Source organism: Macrobrachium rosenbergii, chromosome 22 (genome assembly GCF_040412425.1).
Source record: "Macrobrachium rosenbergii isolate ZJJX-2024 chromosome 22, ASM4041242v1, whole genome shotgun sequence".
NCBI lineage: Eukaryota > Metazoa > Arthropoda > Malacostraca > Decapoda > Palaemonidae > Macrobrachium > Macrobrachium rosenbergii.
This window is the reverse complement of record NC_089762.1, coordinates 1,825,178-1,844,975: the sequence shown is the minus strand read 5'-3', so window position 1 is coordinate 1,844,975 and position 19,798 is coordinate 1,825,178. Positions and strand designations below refer to the sequence as shown.

The window sequence follows — 19,798 nt, the reverse complement described above, 5'->3', positions numbered from 1 at the left end:
TAGGTAATTACATTCATGGCGATTGTGTTTCACTGCCATTCGCTCTGGAACGAAGCAGCAAATTCTGGCTGGACACCCTGGGCATTAGCCCATAAGCCCCTTGTCATTAGACCGACTTTTGCCTGGTGTAACCTGGCGTTGCGTGAGTCTGCTGGAATCCAGGGCGCGCGCGCTCGAACACGCCGCTAAAATGAACCAGAGATCAGTAGCGGCTTTATGCCAATGGTCTGCATAGCTGCATAATGCTAAGGTCGCCTCCCAACACGGAAATGAACGCTCTGTCCGTACGTTCAGTTCACACCGACGCATAATTCAGTGGACTTTCGAGAAACGAGTGGAAATTAATAGCTCTCTCTCTCTCTCTCTCTCTCTCTCTCTCTCTCTCTCTCTCTCTCTTTGTAATTACAGTATAATATTTAGATTAACGAACACTGTCTCAGATATCTGTTATACTCGTATATGAATTTCCCTAGAATGTGTATCTTGTTTCCAGTCGCCATTTATCTGTGGTGAAGCCGAACTTAACTCAGCAGGCGTTACACAGTAAACTATGGAAGTGTGTTTAGTTACACGTTCATAAATACGTACCCTTCCTCTTAAAAAGAAACCGTGAAGTTAGGAAACACGGAGGAATGCCAGTTGGTCAAGATTAATTCATGGTGAGTTTTGACCTGTTACACAACTGGTCAAGAACAGGAGAGCGGTCCACAGACACACACACACGCACACACTCACACACACTCACACACACACACACACACAAATGCTAAAATGGTACAAAGGTAAAACTAAATTGCGTCACCTAGAATTTTTCTTTACTTGCGATTTCCTTGTAATTTTCATTTCATTTTTCACGTGTCACACCTGCAAAGGACTTATCATGATGTCTGAAATCAAATATACCGTCACATAAAACCCCCAAAACTCTTTGTGAAAATTATCCTTCATTTTCGGATATCATTCCTTGTTGCGTAATGATCTTACTTCATTACCTGTAGATTTTCGTGCATAATATTTGGAGATCTAAGTGGGACATTTTGAAAAGTTAATGTCATCACAGTATCATAAACCCTGTAGGGAAGTGATGAGTTCACAATAAGCCCCGTCTGAGGTTAGTTACGACAGTGTGCCTCAGGCAGCGTGCTGTACGCTTTATTGAAGGGATTTTGCCCTGTCCCTTCGATTCCCAGCTGCAGTCCCGTTTGACCTTTGACTCAGTTTCTTGTGTTTCACTTAGCTGTCCAACTTCTTTTACCCTGTTCTTTTCTCATTGTCTCAAAAAGGGTCCCTTATTGAGATGATGAGCTTTGGAACTCATCGTATTTGTTCCAGGGTTCAAGACCAATATCCTTTGTAACTGTTTGAATTGTAAAATCAAGGCTATGTTCACTTTCATTCAAAATTATCATGGTAAATATGAAAAGATATCAGAGCTGATATTTAACAGTGGTGGTGGGACCATCAGCTGTATGGGTTCCAGAGGTGAGCTGGTGCTGGTGGTAGGGCTGGGCCTTCTATCCTGTTTGCTCGCCATTATCATTATGATGGGATGATTGTACTCATGTGTGCATTGTGATGGGATGATTGTACTCTTGTATGGAGTTCAGCTAACGCATGTAATCTTGTTGGTGCTGTTTGTTCGATAGTGAGTCCTACTGGTGACATTTATGAAGAAATTAACTAAAAGAACAGTCGCCGATATGGTTTGAAACTGAGACAAAGACACATTGCATGAATATTCCTCCAACTGACCCTGTACCCTGGACCCCATGACATTACAAGTAACTGCTAAAATGGATAAGGATGACGTAGTGACTATTCACTGCTTCTTTCTTGGTGGAGACCAGTGCAAAAACTAAGTAAAGAAAATCTCCATGCTCTTAGTATGTAAAATAGATGAATATAAGAGGTATGAACAATGCCTTGTGGTTGACGTTAGTTCAGCACAAAAACCGTGTCACAATACTTACAAAGGTACACCTGTTAGAATAAAAATGTTGCGTGCTAAAGCTGTTTTGAAAAGGGGAACGTCAAATCGAGGTGTCTTGTTCAATGCACTGAGTGTTTTAAGAATCACTAAAATACTGCTTGCAGTGTGAAGAAAGTAATTTTACACGTTCCATGGGACGTCCAAGGAGAAAAATCAAACAGGAGTTTGTAGAAAAGAACGTTCTGAAGATATTAGTGTTTGGAATGCTAAGCTCACTGTTGTTCCAGGGCAAATCCCGATGATTCCAGCGCTTTCATTTTGAAGGAAATGAAAAATAAAATGAAGAAAATAGGGTTTAAAGACCCTTACCACAGGAGTCACGCAAGATCCTATTTGTAGGACCTTTAATACTCCGTAACTCAAAAGTGTCAGAATCAAAGGACGAGGTTAGAAGAATAACCTCGAACCGGTCGACTGGAAAAGTCTCCAATGAGAACAAGCTCCCAGATGAGCTGAACAGTCTCCTTGTCAGATCTCGAACCAGGTGGCAATCCTGAAAGGGAGAGAGCTTGCACGAATGGAGAGACCAAGTCTACTCTCATAATGAATCTCTGTTTTTCATTTGACACCTACATCAACAACTTCAAGATCGTAATGACGACTTAGCAAAACACCTTATATTACCCATGATGTCAAGATCCTAATGTCTATTGACCTGTTTTAGCAAACATTTTGAGACTAATTAACCACGTTAACTCCTCAAGGCGAGGAGGTCTAAAAATAAATATTAAAACCATAAAAACCACACAATTGAGGTAGATGCTAGCCAAACATTCTCTGATCTATGCTTATAATAAAAAGAAAAAAAATCATAGCGCATCAGGAATCCGTTTTTTCTCGAAGACAGTGCGGTGTCATCATCTGTCGTTTCGACGACAAATGTTCACCTTTTCGAAGAACATATGAGTCATTAAGGTTTCTGAGGCAAGAGTGCGTGTTCTACGTCTTACATATTAAAAATTTGAAGGTGATTGAAGGAAAGTCTTCCGTGGATATCGTCTTCATAATCACCTCTTTATCATTGTTCACGTATGCCTAATGATGATTAATATCATTTAAGAAGATCTTGACCATTGTCGCCATTGCAGCTGTCATTCCTACGTTAGCATTTTCACCAACACTCGTGGTTATAACAGCAATAGTAGTAGTAGTAGTTGCGGCAAAACCAGGGCAAGAGGAAAATTGCAGGGATAAACAGGGGATGTAGAAAATCAAATGGAGAAGTGCGAGAGAATTCCCCAGAAAAGAAAAAGAAGAAGAAGTAGTGCGATAGAATTCCCCAGAAAAGAACAAGAAGAAGAGAAAGTTAAGCATTTTGGGAAAGGGAGTTACGCCCAAGTGTCATTACCGGGCGTCGAGTGGTCCTCGTCTTTGACACAGGAAGAGGCCGTCTTTATTTTAATGACCCTATTCAAGGTTCGAAAAGATTCCATGACTTGTTAGATGTTCCTCAAGCATCCTTCATCCTCCTACATTTCTTTCTCTCTCTCTCTCTCTCTCTCTCTCTCTCTCTCTCTCTCTCTCTCTCTCTCTCTCTCTCTCTACATACATATATATATATATATATATATATATATATATATATATATATATATATATATATATATATATATATATATATATATATATATATATATTACAGCATATAGTTATTTCACTTTCAACATGTTATTCAGAGATTCAGGGATATTACATCATGTTTTCAGTCTTTTGAGGTATACACTTTTTATCAGTACACTCCCTGTTTCTACACATCATTTACTAGATCACACACGGAATCTTAGATGCTCCATAACCTGTTTTTAAGATTTCACGTTTCTTGTTTTAAAATAGAGTCAACGATTTCACGTTTCTTGTTTGCCAATTCTAATTTCAAGAAAGAATCAACTCGTAAATTCTTGTAGATTTTACAAGCAGTTTTGACTGACTCCGTACCTCACAGGTTCTGAAGTTCTTGCCAGTTCTACAAACAGTTTCAAGAAAGATTCAAAAACATTTCTATTCCACAAACATTTTCTTGTAGATAAGCAGTTCTTGTAGATTCCACAAACGGTTTCTTGTAGATTCCACAAGCAGTTCCATGTAGATTCCGCAAATATTCTCTTGTAGATTCCACAAACAGGTTCTTGTAGATTCCACAAACAGTTTCTTGAAGATTCCACAAACAGTTTCCTGAAGATTCCACAAGCGGTTTCTCGTAGATTCCACAAACAGTATCTTTTGGACTTCACAAACAGTTTCTTGTAGATTCCACAAACATTTTCTTGAAGATTCCACAAGCGGTTTCTTTTAGATTCCACAAACAGGTTCTAAGAGTTCCACAAACAATTTCTTGTAGATTCCACAAACAGTTTCTTGTAGATTCCACAAACAGTTTCCTGTAGATTCCACAAACAGTTTCTTGTAGATTCCACAAACAGTTTCTTGTAGATTCCACAAACATTTTTTTCTTGTAGATTCCACAAACAGTTTCTTGTAGATTCCACAAACAGTTTCTTGTAGATTCCACAAACAGTTTCTTGTAGATTCCACAAGTAGTTAATTATAGATTCCAAAACAGTTTCTTGTAGATTCCAAAAGTATCTTGTAGTTTCTTGTAGATTCCACAAACAGTTTCTTTATCTTTGTAGATTCACAAAACAGTTTCTTATAGATTCCAGAAATAGTTTTTGTAGATTCCACAAGCATTTTTTGTAGATTCCACAAACAGTTTTTTGTAGATACCACAAACAGTTTTTTTTTTTTTTTGTAGATTCCACAAACAGTTTCTTGTAGATTCCACAAACAGTTTCTTTTTTATTCCACAAACAGTTTCTTTTAGATTCCATGAACAGTTTCTTGTAGATTCCACAAACAGTTTCTTATAGATTCCAGAAATAGTTTCTCGTAGCCACAAACAGTTTCATTAAGATTATATCTGTGAATTCTTATTTCTGCAAAATCCCCCACAAATTCGTAGATTCTTCACGGACAGTCTTAAAGATCTCGCTTGCATGTTGAAAAGTTTCCATTTATATTTCTTAAAAAGTCTAGAAATAAACTTAGAGATTCCACTTATAACCTTCCTAGAGTTTCTCACATAAATTATGAAGATTCCAATCATGAATTCTAAGTATTTTATGTAATGTTATTAAAGAATATGCGGGCACGTTTTGTTAAATTTTCGGACAATCTTGATGATTCCCGACTTGAAGGTTCCATACCAGAATTCTTAAATGTTGATGACATTCTTAGAAGTTACACGCAAATTCTTCAGTATGATATGCGTCAATTCCAGGAGTCTGTACCCAGTGCCTTGAAGGTTGCACCCACAAATTCACGAGACTTACATAAAATCTATAAGACTCCCGGTAGCAAATCCTGAGATGTATGCTAGTTTTGCACCAGGCTCGTTTTTTTTTTTTTTTTTTTTTTTTTGCCATGCCCCTAGGTTAGGTTAGGTTAGATTATTAACAATAGAGTAATTTGGGTGTGGGAAACATAATGAGATTATTCTCAATTAAATTCTATGGTAAGTTTTAAGATATGGCGTCCCGCTTTTTTCAGGGAAATGTCCCGGTACTCGGGAAAATGCCTCCCGGCAGGAATTCTAGGAATTCAGTGTTAGTAAAATGAAGGTCTTAAAAGACCAATATTTACGCTCTGGAACATTCATCAAGTTGTTGAAGATTCGTTATATAAATTTGAAAATCAAGATAAATTCTTGAAGAATGTAAACTTTAACTAGAAGATTCCTATAATCTTGAAGATTTTTAATTATATCTAGAAATACGTAACGTAGGTAATCTTAATCTATTAATCCCGTAGGAGTTATAGCCGTCAGTGCATCTCACGTGGTGCACTGTATGCATTACTTAATGGTCTTTGCAGCGTCCCTTCGGCCCCTAGCTGCAACCTCTCTCGTTTCTTTTACCGTACCTCCGTTCATATTCTCTTTCTTCCGTCTTGGTATCCATCCCCTCCTAACAGTTGTTCCATAGTGCATCTGCGAGATTTTCCACCTGTTGCTACCTTTCAAACCTTTTCACTGTCATTTTCCATTTCAGTGCTGAATGACCTCAAAGGTCCCAGCGCTTGACTTTTGGCCTGAATTCTTCCTTCCTTCCTTTCTTCCTTCCTTTCTTCCTTCTTCGCTCAGTGTCTTGATTTGTTCTCTACCTTCGCTAATTAAAGATAATATTAAGTTGTTCGTCGTCATGGTTTCGTAATAACATTATTCTAATCTGCCTCTCTACTTGAGTAAAAAGGAAACTCCCTCGTGCTAAGTATTTGTGTTATTGTGTAAAACAGGACATTTATAAGTATTCATGTTATATAAAGTGCGATTCGAAGCCACTCGAATGAATGTCCCTAGAGTTTCGGCTAGACGAAATGTCGACCCACTGCTTTAGGGGCTGAAAAAAGAGTAATAACCTGAAGGCCAGTGTGAGTGCTCCATTGAAGTTAGTTCTTTTCCTTATATTATGGTGCTCATACTGCAGCAAGTGACCTAGTATTCCAAAAATAAGATGATAATTAGGTCAAAGAATAGGGTCGGAATTTGTAATGAGTGATATGTACCCCAACGACTATCAGCTAAGCATGAAAAAAAAGTTTGACCAATGCAGAAAATTGATGTCAACAAACAAAGTAACAAAGATGGTTCTGTCTTGTGGGTTTCGTCGTCTCTTTGCACTTGCAAAAAAAAAGGAGAAAAAGAACTTGAGGCGTTAAAGCAGAAAGAAAACAGAATCGGATAGGAGGAAGGATAGGTGATATGAATTGAGTCTTCGCCCATTAAATTGTTGCACAAATTATGGACCCAGAAAGATAAAAGGAGGTTTACCTCCCTAACTGGAAGCCGTTAGATGACCCTTTGTCATGCCAGCTTACTGCCATGGCTTTTGTAGCGGGGTTAATCAATAGGGGTGGGGGGGAGGGGGTCTTCCTGCGGCCCTGCCCTTTTCTGTGTAACCGTGTCGTTAATTGTTCGAGATTGGTGCGTAGAAGCATGCAGTCAAGCTCGCTACAGGGACCTGGTAAAAGTGAACGTAATTGGCACCTATGGTGACCTTTGGGTCATTGTACCCGACTTGAAGTTTCAACTGTACATTTTTACACGTGAAGTTATGAACATGTATTTTATGAAATTTCTGAGCATACATACATACATGTTTCAGTTGAAGAAGTATGTCACAAGTCCATTTAAAACTTAAGTTTACTGTGCCTCTCGTGGTGTGATTATGAGGCCCATTACATCTTTCAACAGTGCTGTAGCTAACATGAATGGATCACAGATCATTAGTGGCCTTTTGCTACCCAGTTATCAGGACGGAGAATGTTACAGACTTTCATGTTATACGAAAACAAGTGCAGGACCTCCCTGATAATTCCCTTGTTATTCTTAGCTCCGTTCAGGAGGGTCAGTGGAGGATAATCATAGCAGATGTGAACATGGTTTTATTCTTCGGGATAGGTATTTAGTGGAGGTCACTGGGCACGTCAGCCTGAAACCTCTTGCTTCTGCCCCTTTGAATATTTCTGAGTAATTCGAGATGGGCATCAGCCGTCCAAGGAATGGCATTCGGGAAGAATTCAGTCATTCGTTGGGAAGGACGCCACCATGCCAAGTGTTTCTGTCATTTCTGTCATCAGCATAGAGATAAAGAGCTCAGCTAAATGAGGAGTTTAAAGAAATTGGAGGACAGGTATTAAAACTAAAGCTGTTGAAATATTTCGGGAGATTATTTACATTTTAGGGTCTAAGCGATGTCAGGCAGGGCAGCCGATCGAGGCTACGGCCTATCCCACCGCCAAATCAAAGTCCTTCAAAAGAAGGCATCGTGCTTACCCCATATAAAAATGGGAGAAAAAGTACGTTAAAAAACGAAGTTTGAGCGTGCTGGATGCTCAAGAATCAAGGATATGCTTGGCTAGAAATTTCTTAATGCCTTTTGTTATTGGGCTTTCGATAAGATCTAATTGATTTTATATTCAAGTCCCATGTAATATTGAACCGTCTCAGGTTGGCGTTGCCACTACTGAATTATCCAAATACATAGAAGTAATCCACCTCTCAAATGACTTCCTACATGATTCACTGAAATGTTGTATGGACGTTGGACATTCCTAAAAGCAACTTCTACTGCTGAAACTGTGAAGTTTAGCATGCCCATTTAACAGAAAAAAGATGTGTTGGGATGACAAATTTGGTATGTCACTCTTTCATATTGTATCTGCATCTGTTGTAGTGACATTTTTCATTTTCATTAATCATCAAACATTCCGTGGATGGTGTTAGATTCCCTGCAAATTACAATAATGCTCAAGTTTACTCATTGTACTCTCTAAAAAATGTCTGCCTCAGACCGTAGGGATGGTTGGAAGGCTGTCACGCTGGTTCAAAATTTGGTTCCTCATTCATGTTGTACAGGAAGACGGAGTAGCTTCTCTAAGTGAACATATACATGTGTATGTTTAGGTTTCATTTAACTTCAATGAACTTCTTGAAAATGCTTCAGTTATTTAGGGAGAAGCCATGGTTGAGAGTTGTTAAATAAGTTCGATTTGTAGAATATAGTCTCGAAGAGCTTTTCGTCATCGAAGGAGAAGTCACTTACAGTGCAACCTAGGGAATTTTTTTAGCCTGAGGCCTGAGGGGCTCTTCTCAACAGGGCATTGAAATAAGTTCTTCTCTCGAACTGTCATCGGCTGTGCAACCTAGGAATTTTTTAGCCTGGCTCCAACAGGGCATGAGCTCTCTAAGGAATGGCCAGAACCAGTTGTCTTCGTTAACCTTTTATCAAGAGTTTCTGCTATGTCATAAACACTGCAAATTCTTCAAATCGTTAGATTAAAACCCATAGATTTTTCGTGAAGAGTCATCTTGAAATTCAATTATTTTTTTCTGTCTTAATATCTTCAGCATTCTCAGCCTGTGGAGTAATTGAGTTGGGTTAATGCCTTGGGCCATATCAGTACAAAGAAAGATATCAATGTCTATAAAATATGGATCTAGATTTACTAGTTCAGCCTCAGATTCACGGTGGACGAGCAGTCAACCTTGATCTGTACTTCTTGTAGAATTGAATTGCAATAAAGAATGTAACAAAATATTTGTCCAAGGGATTAACCACACATGTCACTTTTGAACAGACTTTTATCTGTTAAGAAAATATGTCTCAGTCCTTTGATATGGATTAAATCAATCTTACCTTCATGTAAATAAGAATTAGATTTTTCTGTTAGACGTTAAAGTTCTTCATGTGGGTAAAGTTTGACGTAGTATTTCTCTGTGATGCTCCGCCGTGAGGAATCGGGAGCAGATGTTTTGCGTCTCCTTTCTTCACAGAATGAGCAAACACGATCACGAGGCAAAGAAGACTTGTTGGAATTTAATCAAAAGGTGTAAGCTTAATTATTATTTAATTAAATTAATCACGAAACTGAACAGTTATCTAAAATGTCGTCATAATTCGAAGAATGATTTTCTGACGTCCCTTAGTGGTTCTTCGAGTTGCAGCGTTTCCATTCCTTCAAATCTAACTCTTCGTCTTTTTTTTTAATTCGAGGAAGAAACTACGACTTGTTACGACATCCATCTCACATATTGCGACGTCAGTATCGTCATCTCTCTCGGCTCCTTGGTCGGATTCTTCGCTTCCTTGTATTTCTCTCCTTTTGATTTCGTTTTGAGGAATCGATTTAAAGAAAAGTTCAAGAGAACTGACGATGATGGCCCTTTAACTTCGCCCGCAGCGTCGGTGGTCCCCGTCGGGACCTTGTTACAAGTTTCCTTTCGGCGGGAGGCCGTTCTCTCTCTCATCTCCCACGGGGAGGGAAAATCCCTCATCCCTCCACCCCCCCTCTCTCTCTCTCTCTCTCTCTCTCTCTCTCTCTCTCTCTCTCTCTCTCTCATAATGGCTGAACACTCTCCCTTTGGGGGACTTCAGTATTAAGTGTTTGAGGGGAGGTGCGGAATAAAGTTGCGATGGAAGACTGATATAGTAATTGTCTCTCTCTCTCTCTCTCTCTCTCTCTCTCTCTCTCTCTCTCTCTCTCTCTCTCTCTCTCTCTCCCTCCGTCTATCTTGTAGTCTAATAGTCATTGACGAACTGCGTTCCGTGAAATTGGATTTTACCGCCGGATACAACGGAACAGAGAATGGGATCTGCCGGTTGCGTAAATAGTAGCGGTCTTCCTTTGTTTGTTAGTATTCGTATCATCGGGATTTTTTTTTTAGTATTCATATCATCGGGATTTCGGAATGCCTCTCTCTCTCTCTCTCTCTCTCTCTCTCTCTCTCTCTCTCTCTCTCTCTCTCTCTCTCTCTCTCTGGGCGCATCCATGTATGTCTATTTTAAGCGGCCCTTAAAGTGTTGTCGACAGATATTGACGTTTCCCTCTTCCTTTGAGACGTTTATTGTGTTATTTAAAAATCCACGCACGAAGGGGTGCTGGCATCTTTATCCACAAAGAATTCCTTATTTTCTTTTCTTTTCTCTCTTCTCGTGGTGGTGTTTGGAGCGGTCGGTTTCTTTTGAAGTGGGGATTCTTTTGGACCCGGGGGTGGGGAGGGTGCGGGAAGGAAGTTTCCGCCTCGTCTTTGAGCTCTGCAAATGTTTTGCCTCGTCTCCAACTCACTCTCTGTGACTGCTTAAATGAATCATTTCTTTTTGTCGACGCCTCTTCTGATAAGAAACTCCAATGTCATTGTGTTTTGCATTAAGAGTCTTTTCCGCTAAGTAAAGCTTTCGACGGTTGATTGTCAGGCTTTTATATTCATTCGGTAGATTTGTTGCCCTTGGTTCGTACTCTTTTGGATTTTGGCTTTTTTTCCTCTCATTTTGCAAACAGTATGTTTAGTCTTGACTCTATACTCACGCATATCCTGATCTACCTTAGTATTTTAAGAGGAAGCCGAGGCGATAACATTAAGTGGAAAATACTCACGTGTTAAAAATAAATAAGTAAGAAATTTGCCGAAATTTCTTCGGCGCAGTCGAGTTTTCTGTACATCGTATAATTAAGGCCACCGAAAACAGATCTATCTTTCTGTGGTCTCGGTATAATGCTTATGAGTCGCGCCCGTGAAACTTTAACCACGACCCGATGGTGGCCTGGCCTATATCGTTACCAGAGGCACGACTGTGGCTAACTTTAACCTTAAATAAAATAAAAACTCGTGAGGCTAGAGGGCTGTAATTTGGTATGTTTGATGATTGGAGGGTGGATGGTCAGCATACCAATTTGCAGCCCTCTAGCCTCAGCAGTTTTAAAGATCTGAGGGCGGACAGAAAAAGTGCGGACGGACGGACAAAACTGGCACAATAATTTTCTTTTCAGAAAACTAAAGAAGGGTCCATCTGATACAGGTGCTGTCCCAAAAACATGAATATTGGCAAGGATGTATCTGTGATTTCACACCCGAAACAAATATACATTGCTGGTGTCACCTGAGCGAAAACGGTTCTTGGTGTACGGTTGGCCCTATTTATAGGGAAGGTGGTTGTTTACAGATCGGGGATAATCTCGTACCTCACTCCTTATTGGATGTCGGTGGATAGAATGGATAATATGGGCTGACGTGTTTTCCTTATCAGTTATGCTGACGTCACAAATTCTCTCTCTCTCTCTCTCTCTCTCTCTCTCTCTCTCTCTCTCTCTCTCTCTCTCTCTCTCAGCACGCAGTTGAGTGGGAATCTTCCATTTCTGTCGCTTGATTTTGTGGATTAAAACTTAAAACGAAGCTGCAAGACGTTCCCCATTTCTTTGTCAATCTCTTTCTTATTTCATAATTGTAGAATAAAAAAATATTCCGGTAGAAGCAGTACTCAGGCACTCACACTGACTCATCTGTATGGCTGCAATGCCAAGTAACACGCTGTTGCGCTCATGCGCATAGATGCCATCAGGGGCCGAACTCTCCACGCGCATGAGCACAAGTGTTCGTTACTCGGCATAGCAGCCATGTAGATGAGTATTCATTTTGTACCCTGGCTGTCTGTCATTACGTAATGCCGTGGTTTATTTGGCCGTTTATGCAGCTTTCATGGGGTCCCCAGTCTATGAATATTATTCAAGTCTTCTCTCGGCACTTCCATATCCCTCCCAAGATTCCATATTAAATATCCGTCCCTCCTGCCTCCCGTCCACGGAATCTGCTCTAAGAAGGAAAGAAATGACCGGACGAAACATCCTGATACTGCCATCATCAGATTCCCATTGTGCCGCGACTGTTCGGTGCCGGAGGCTGCCTCGTGGATTTCAAGGCCACCCACATTGGATGGGATTGTTTGCCTGGCAAGTGGGGTATTAGGGCAGTCTCTCAGTCTGTGCCTGCGTAGGAATTCTCCCTTTTTGTTGGTTATTTTGCAGGTGTGGTGTCCTATTGCTGACTGCAACGGTTGGATCGACTTCTCATTTAATGAGGCAGATCTGGATGACGAATTCTGAACATCAGTTTATTTCCGGTGGTTGATGTCAGGGCCGTCTAGCTGTTTGTTTGTCTTGGGCTGAGGGTGCAGAGTCCCTTGTACTTGACAAAGTGTTTTGAGACCACATGCTGTAATATGCTCCGGATGATTTTTCCTTGTAATGAAGGCTCCTTTTGTATTGTATGGCTAATCTCTCTCTCTCTCTCTCTCTCTCTCTCTCTCTCTCTCTCTCTCTCTCTCTCTCTCTCTCTCTCTCTCAGAGTCAGAAAGAGAGAAGTGGTATTGATGTCCTCAAACTCGATGACTCACTCGACTGCATTCTCGGACGAAATATGAAGTGAATGCCTGCGGGCGCAAACCTCATCGGGATATTCACCTCTGGATCAGTGCGTGAAGACATACCTTACGCCATACACTGAACGAAGGTGCAACAGCCTCCGCCATAACGAGATGTATGGGTCACTGAGGAAATGATTTGTGAAGGAAATAGGCTCGCTAGAAATCCAATAATGTCAACTGTTCCTTCGTCTTGTGCTGCCTACGTTACGAACGCCTACTCATCGCATGTACACCACGAGGAAGGAGATTGTAAAACCTGGATCGGATAATGTTCTCCTCCCACAAAACCAACACGACTTTATCCAGGGGAGATGCGTCGTACCTCCCTCGCTGATTAGTCGAGCAGAAACGGTAAACAGGGTATTAGAATCATGGACCCCGTAGGTGGGTAGTGCCGTCGTCAGTGCACCTCATGCGGTGCACTGTAGGCATTACTTAAGGTTCTTTGCTGCGTGCCTTCTGTCGCCCCTAGCTGCAACCCTTTCGTTCCTTTTACTGTACCTCCTTTCATATTCTCTTTCCTCCGTCTTACTTTCCTTGATTCATAGTGCAACTGCTTTGAGGTTTTCCTCCTGTTACACCTTTCAGACCTTCTTACTGTCAATTTTCGTTGCAGCGCTGAATGGCCTCCTAGGTCCCAGTGCTTGGCCTTTGGCATAATTCTAATTCAATTCAATTCAGTTCAATTAGAATCATAGAGTAAAATTGATTCTTATCCGAGTTTAGTTAAGTTTTGGTGCAGATGATAAATAATCTCGTAATGGAATATAAATTTAGGCCGGATGCCAAGCGCTGGAACCTAAGAGGTCATTTAGCGATGAAAAGGAAATTGAGAGTGAAATGTTTTAAATGTGAAACAGAAGGAAAACTTCGTAGTTGCACTGTGAAACATTTGTCAGGAGGAAGTGGAAAGTTAGACGGAAGAAAGAGAATATGAACAGAGGTATAGTAAAAGGAATCGTCTAGGACCAGCCATTATATCTGACTCGAGTACCAATTTGCAGAAGCTGATTCATGTCGGGTTTCCGAGCGTTGCGCGTCGGTTTGAACAGTATCAGCAAATTCATTCAGAAGGAAATAAGTGACAGGATCTCATTCCAGATAAGCTGAGGTGTGGTGGCGCTCCTCTCTTGAGGAATTCTCACACCGGAGGACGTTCAGACTCTTTCTGTTCGAAAGTTAGAAGTGGCATCGCTTGTCATAACCAGTTCAGTTAATGGCTGAATCCATCTAGAAAAAAGCCAGCCCCGACCAAGTAATCTTACTTCGGAGGTGATGACAGTTCTACAGGTATTTCTCTCTCTCTCTCTCTCTCTCTCTCTCTCTCTCTCTCTCTCTCTCTCTCTCTCTCTTAATCATATGTGGTAATGTAGTGTTCATCTCCCTCAATAATTTCCATGTCGCAAAAGATTAAAAAGATTGCTCATTATATTATCCCATCTCTCTCTCTCTCTCTGTCTCTCTCAATCATATGTGGTAACGTACTGTTCATATCCTTTAACAACTTCTAAGCATCAAAAGATTACTTAGTGTGTTATCCCTCTCTCTCTCTCTCTCTCTCTCTCTCTCTCTCTCTCTCTCTCTCTCTCTCTCTCTCTCTCAGCATATTCGCGTAAGTATTTATGACTCCTTCCTCAGTTTTTCCCTTCGCGAAAACTCCAATCTCTTTTCCACCGATCTCGTTATCACCGCCCCTCTTCTTCAAACACGCGTGTTGACATCAGTGGAAAAGAACCGTGTTTGTCAAACCCGACCTAAATAGATCACTTCCAACTAAAAAAAAAAACTTTCGCCGCTGTCTCCAAAAAAAAAAAAAAGAAGAAAAAGCATTCTCCTGCGCCCCAGTCTTGTACTCCCCAGCCCCATTTCCTCAACCATCAGCCGCATTCTCCAGAGTCTGCATTCATTTTGATAACATGAGAGCGCCTCCGTCTTCAGTCACCCATCCGTATTTCAGCGCACAACAACTGCCGCATTTATCGTGGTGAGATATTCAGACGAACGGAAGAAATCCCAAATAACGACACATCTTCGCTGCTTCGAGAAAGGCGATTGATGCGTCCTGGGACAGGCTTAGGATAAAGGTTTTTCAGGTCATGTTGTGTGTCCTCTTGCATGTGAATGGATGGGTCCTGGTCTAGTCTTCGAGCTACTTGGCAATTTTCTAAGCCAAACTTACATCATATCTGGCCTTCCTGAGGCGAAAAGTTCTTGAAAAATTTCTTAAATACTAACTGAGAATTGGAATATTATATATATATATATATATATATATATATATATATATATATATATATATATATATGATTACTGAAGATAGATTCAGTTTATGATTAGTTTCCCCTTTCCTCCTCGCCCAACCAGAAAATGACTAAACAAATAAACAAATAAAAATATCAGTGGCTACTATTGGTTTAATCATGAATTACGCACCTGGAGATTAGTCCACTATATATGTATGTTATACATATATATATATGTGTGTGTGTTTTTGTATATGAGTGTATGTATGTATTATGTGATATATATATATATATATATATATATATATATATATATATATATATATATATATATATATATATATATAATGTGTATATATATATATATATATATATATATGTATGTATGTGTCCTCTACCTTTGTATATGTGAAATTAAAAGGTCAATAAAAACAAAATTAACAGTAGACAATCTTTATTGATGGCATTACTTCAACCCAGATCGATGCACAAGCGTGGAATGACGACTTCAGATTAACTTTATTATTCTATAATGGAAGGAGCTGAGACGTCCATTCTCCTTGGTCTTAATTGGTTCTCACCTTAGGTAACCACTGAACCACTGAGACGATTCAGAAATAGGTCTTAAGATCGTCAGTGCAGTCGGATTTTCAGTTACATGAAAATCCTTGGGGCCAGCTCTGTGTGAGCTGATAATAGCTCAGTAGTCTGGTAAAACTACTTTAATAATAACAGTAATAAGAATCATCCCCCACTTACATTAGATTAATATTATTGTGATTAATGATGGAAGTTTCCAGAATTTTCCTTTCGTGCAGACGGCTGGCTTTGAAAAACAGCTTGGCACCTCTCCAACTGATGTTATGATCAGTGTTCCGCATCTTTACGAAAATCCGAGAATTCTTGGAGTCATACATTACTGATCGTTGACGCTCCATTGATCTTTGCGAAATGGGTCTACCAGTTTACCCTACATAAATTTCGTAGCAGTTATTGCTTGGTATTTTGTAGGCACAGAAACAGCTCTTTCTTTTAAGATATTCATTCATCAGCGAAGTACCGATGGTTTCAGCGGGATATAAGTAATCGAACTGGAGGTATTCGATTGCTTTTTTTAAAATATTTTCAGCATCAAGGTTTTTGTTGTTTAAAACTATTCGATTTTTATCTGAATGACCTGTGTAGTATATTTTGTTCTTTTTATTGATATTTTTATCAAAACTATATCCTCGATGGAATGACTGAATCTCAGATGTTGACGTATCGTCTCGAATGCTGTTTGTGGATACCAGTATGAACATATTATCATAAGCGCTGTGAGAAACAGTTTGTCTTGACAGACACATCGTAACATCTCCAGAAAATATTGACACATCGGAATAACCGAAGATATTAATTAACATAAACTCAAGGTTTCATATATAGAGTCAAAGCAGAATTTCTCTGTTCTCCGGAGATCAAAATGTTTAGAAGGGGTCACTTATCGATTTGTAAAAAAGTTAAATACGCTGAAGCTTCTTCGGCACAGTCGAGTTTTCTCTACAGCCGCTACAGCGTATAATCAAGGCCACCGAAAATAGATGTCTTTCGGTGGTCTCGGTATAATGCTGTATGAGCCGCGGCCCATGAAACTTTAACCACGGCCCGGTGGTGGCCTATCCTGTATCGTTGCCAGAAGCACGATTGTGGCTAACTTTAACCTTAAATGAAATAAAAACTACTGAGAAGGCTAGAAGGCTGCAATTTGCAGCCCTGTACGGAGGCTAGAGGGCTGCAAATTGCTATGTTGATCATACCAAATTGCAGCCCTCTAGCCTCCTCAGTAGTTTTTATTTTATGTAAGGTTAAAGTTTGCCATGATCATTCGTCTGGCACCGTTATAGTTGCCAACAACACAGGCTACCACGGGACCGTTGGTGAAAGTTTCATGGACCGCGGCTGAGAGTTTCATACAGCATTATACGAAGAAACTAAGGCTCATTTTTTACTTGTTTAGTGTCATCAAGGCCAAGGGATCTTTGTATGGTTTCGAATTCCAACTTAGCGAAGACGACACATCGGAAACTACGGTATAATTCCACGTCGTGTTTGACGGCTTATATGTTGTTCGAAGGAATGTTTGCTCCTTTATATTTCTCCATAATGTCTTCCGCAATCTTTATATGGGAGGACCAAAATGTTCCTTAGATCTTTTACAGACAAAAGAATCCATTGTGGATGTTGCAGGGTAGAAGAATTCTGTCTGTGTGTGTCCTCGGGAGGCCACTGGCGGGGGAGGGGGAGAATTGTGGGTGATTTTGAATGATCGCAAGAAATCAAAATATTTTTTTTAACTGGCTCTTGCTAATGTGTAAAGCTGTGTAGCAGTAGTATGTAGGGACTTGCGGTAGTTTTCCATATAAGTCTTCATTATTTGGTAATTTATGATCCTTGGTGATGTAGGTCTCTCTGTCTTAAAGAAAGATTTTCCCATCTTGATTGGATTTTGTGAAGATTACGCCATCCTGTGACATTGTTCAGGCGTTCTGGAACATTCCAACGAGCTTTTTTTGATGCTTTTTAACTCCAAGATTTTTAATAAAACCCTTTAAGTCATCAACATTTTTATGTATGCATGTGTGTATGTATGTATATATATTGTGTACGTATATTATACACACACACACACATATATATATATATATATATATATATATATATATATATATATATATATATGTGTGTGTGTGTGTGTGTGTGTGTGTGTGTATGTATGTACATATATATGGAAGCTTTTATTTCATGTTATACCTAAGATTACTTAAATTTCCATACCATGATTTCGGTGTGTACGATAGATGTTGACATTTGGCAACTGCGCCTAGAGACGTAGATGCCAGCAGCCTCTTAGTAAAATTGAATGAGTTTCTGTCTGTTAGATTCACGCCAGAAATTGGAGAAGATAGTTGTTCCCTTACCAGCCATTTTCACCACACGTGAACAGTAATTTGACTTAATTACATTACTGGCCTGGACATCATCACAAATTAGAAATCTGTGTATTCTCGTCAGTACGTGTTGTTAGCGCTGAATGCCTCGATACTGAACTTGAGAACATTGGAAAAATAGGTAGGGCTTATGTTACCCAACTCTTGTTTTGGGATACTTGCTAGAATTACTTAAGAGCGCCCTGTGTTTGTCTCATTTCACCGGCATTGAGTCAATCAAATCAGTGAAAATACTCATTGTAAGTAACGCCTTTTCGTATAATAATCCTGTGAAAACATAGCTGTTAGAAAATGTCCTCACCAGAGTAGCATATTTGTTTTTTAAAAGCCCATTTATGTATGTGCTGGGCTTTATTTGATTTTGGCCAGACATGTAAGGAATTAAAAGTCAGAATGAATCACATGGGTATTCAGTTAGAGCTGGCCAAAAGAAAAATGCTTTTTTGGGGGGGAGCTCTTTTTGACCACATCGAGTTGATTGGTCCCAGATCAGTGGAATGGCATCTTTGCTACTAAAAATCGTCTGGAATATCTTTGCTAATGCAACTAACATAATGTGAAAATAATAATAATCATTCAGGTCCAGGTCTTTGTGTGCTTGACCCCAGTCTGTACACAGTGTTCGAAGGTTCAAAACAGAAAGTGAAGAAACTCAGTTGTTTGTTAAAACAGGGTCTGAGTTTTGATCCATTTTAGTTTTCTGTAAAAGAAAACTTTTAATCCTTTTTTAGTTTTTTGTAAAAGAAACTTTGTCTGTCCGTCCGCACTTTATTCTGTCCGCAATTTTTCAGTCCGGACTTTATTCTGTCCGCCCTCAGATCTTAAAAGCTACTGAGGCTAGAGGGCTGCTAGTCATGTTGATCATTCACCCTCCAATTAACAAACGTACCAAATTGCAGCCCTCTAGCCTCAGTAGTTTTTATTTTATTTAAGGTTAAAGTTAGCCATGCTCGTACCTCTGGCAACGATATAAGAAAGGCCACCACCGGGCTGTGGTTAAATTTTCATGGGCTGCGGTTCATACAGCATTATATCGAGACCACCGAAAGACAGATCCATTTTCGGTGGCCTTGATTATACGCTGTAGCGGCTGTACAGAAAACTCGATTGCGCCGGAGACTCTTCGGCGCATTTTTTACTTGTTTCCATTGTATGTAGTTTGCCTGAAGGTGGCTTAGAGTGAAGGCGAAGGATCTGGCACTCTGTGCCGTTGCTAGGTTTAGAAGCGCACTTTCGTTCATTTGATTAAATATCTGTCAGCGCGTATTGAAGCGTAACCTGAATAGAGAATCGCTCCTTAGATTTCGTCGCCACATGTCCAGAAGCCAGGGAGATCGCTTATAGCGTATAAGGATGTTTCAGTGAGATCCTTCGTCGGAATCACTACGGCACTTCTGCCGTGACCTTTTTAAGGGAAAGACGAGAGCGGAGTGTGTCACGGGGCTTCAGTCCGTAGACGGCAAACCTTCCGCGTAAAGGTCAGGTTCAAAATAGGAGGAACCGCGGAGAAAAAAGGCAGTAGTTTCATGTTGCAGGAAGGTTTGACGCTGGGCATTAGTTTGAGTTCGTGAACGCTGCCTGTTATGTTCCTAAAAACGACGCCCTGCGTGTTTAAGCTGAACGAATCCGTGGGCATTTGCCGAATGCCCGAAGGCACACACTTTGGCTAGCAAAATTCCAAATCTTTTTCCGATCTAGGGGAAATGAATATATACGAAAGATAACAACGAGGATCTATGCCCCCCCCCCAAAAAAAAAGGATAGGCCTCCTTTGCAAAACATGAATTTTAAAAGATATAACATGACGGTTGGACAGGGTTCCAA

At 40.1% G+C, this 19,798-nt stretch overlaps 1 protein-coding gene across 2 annotated transcripts in view; it reads left to right on the top strand.

The window, feature by feature from the left end:
* The window catches only part of LOC136850526 (uncharacterized), a 164,991-nt gene that overhangs the window by 97,546 nt on the left and 47,647 nt on the right, over nucleotides 1–19,798 (top strand). The window lies entirely within an intron of this gene.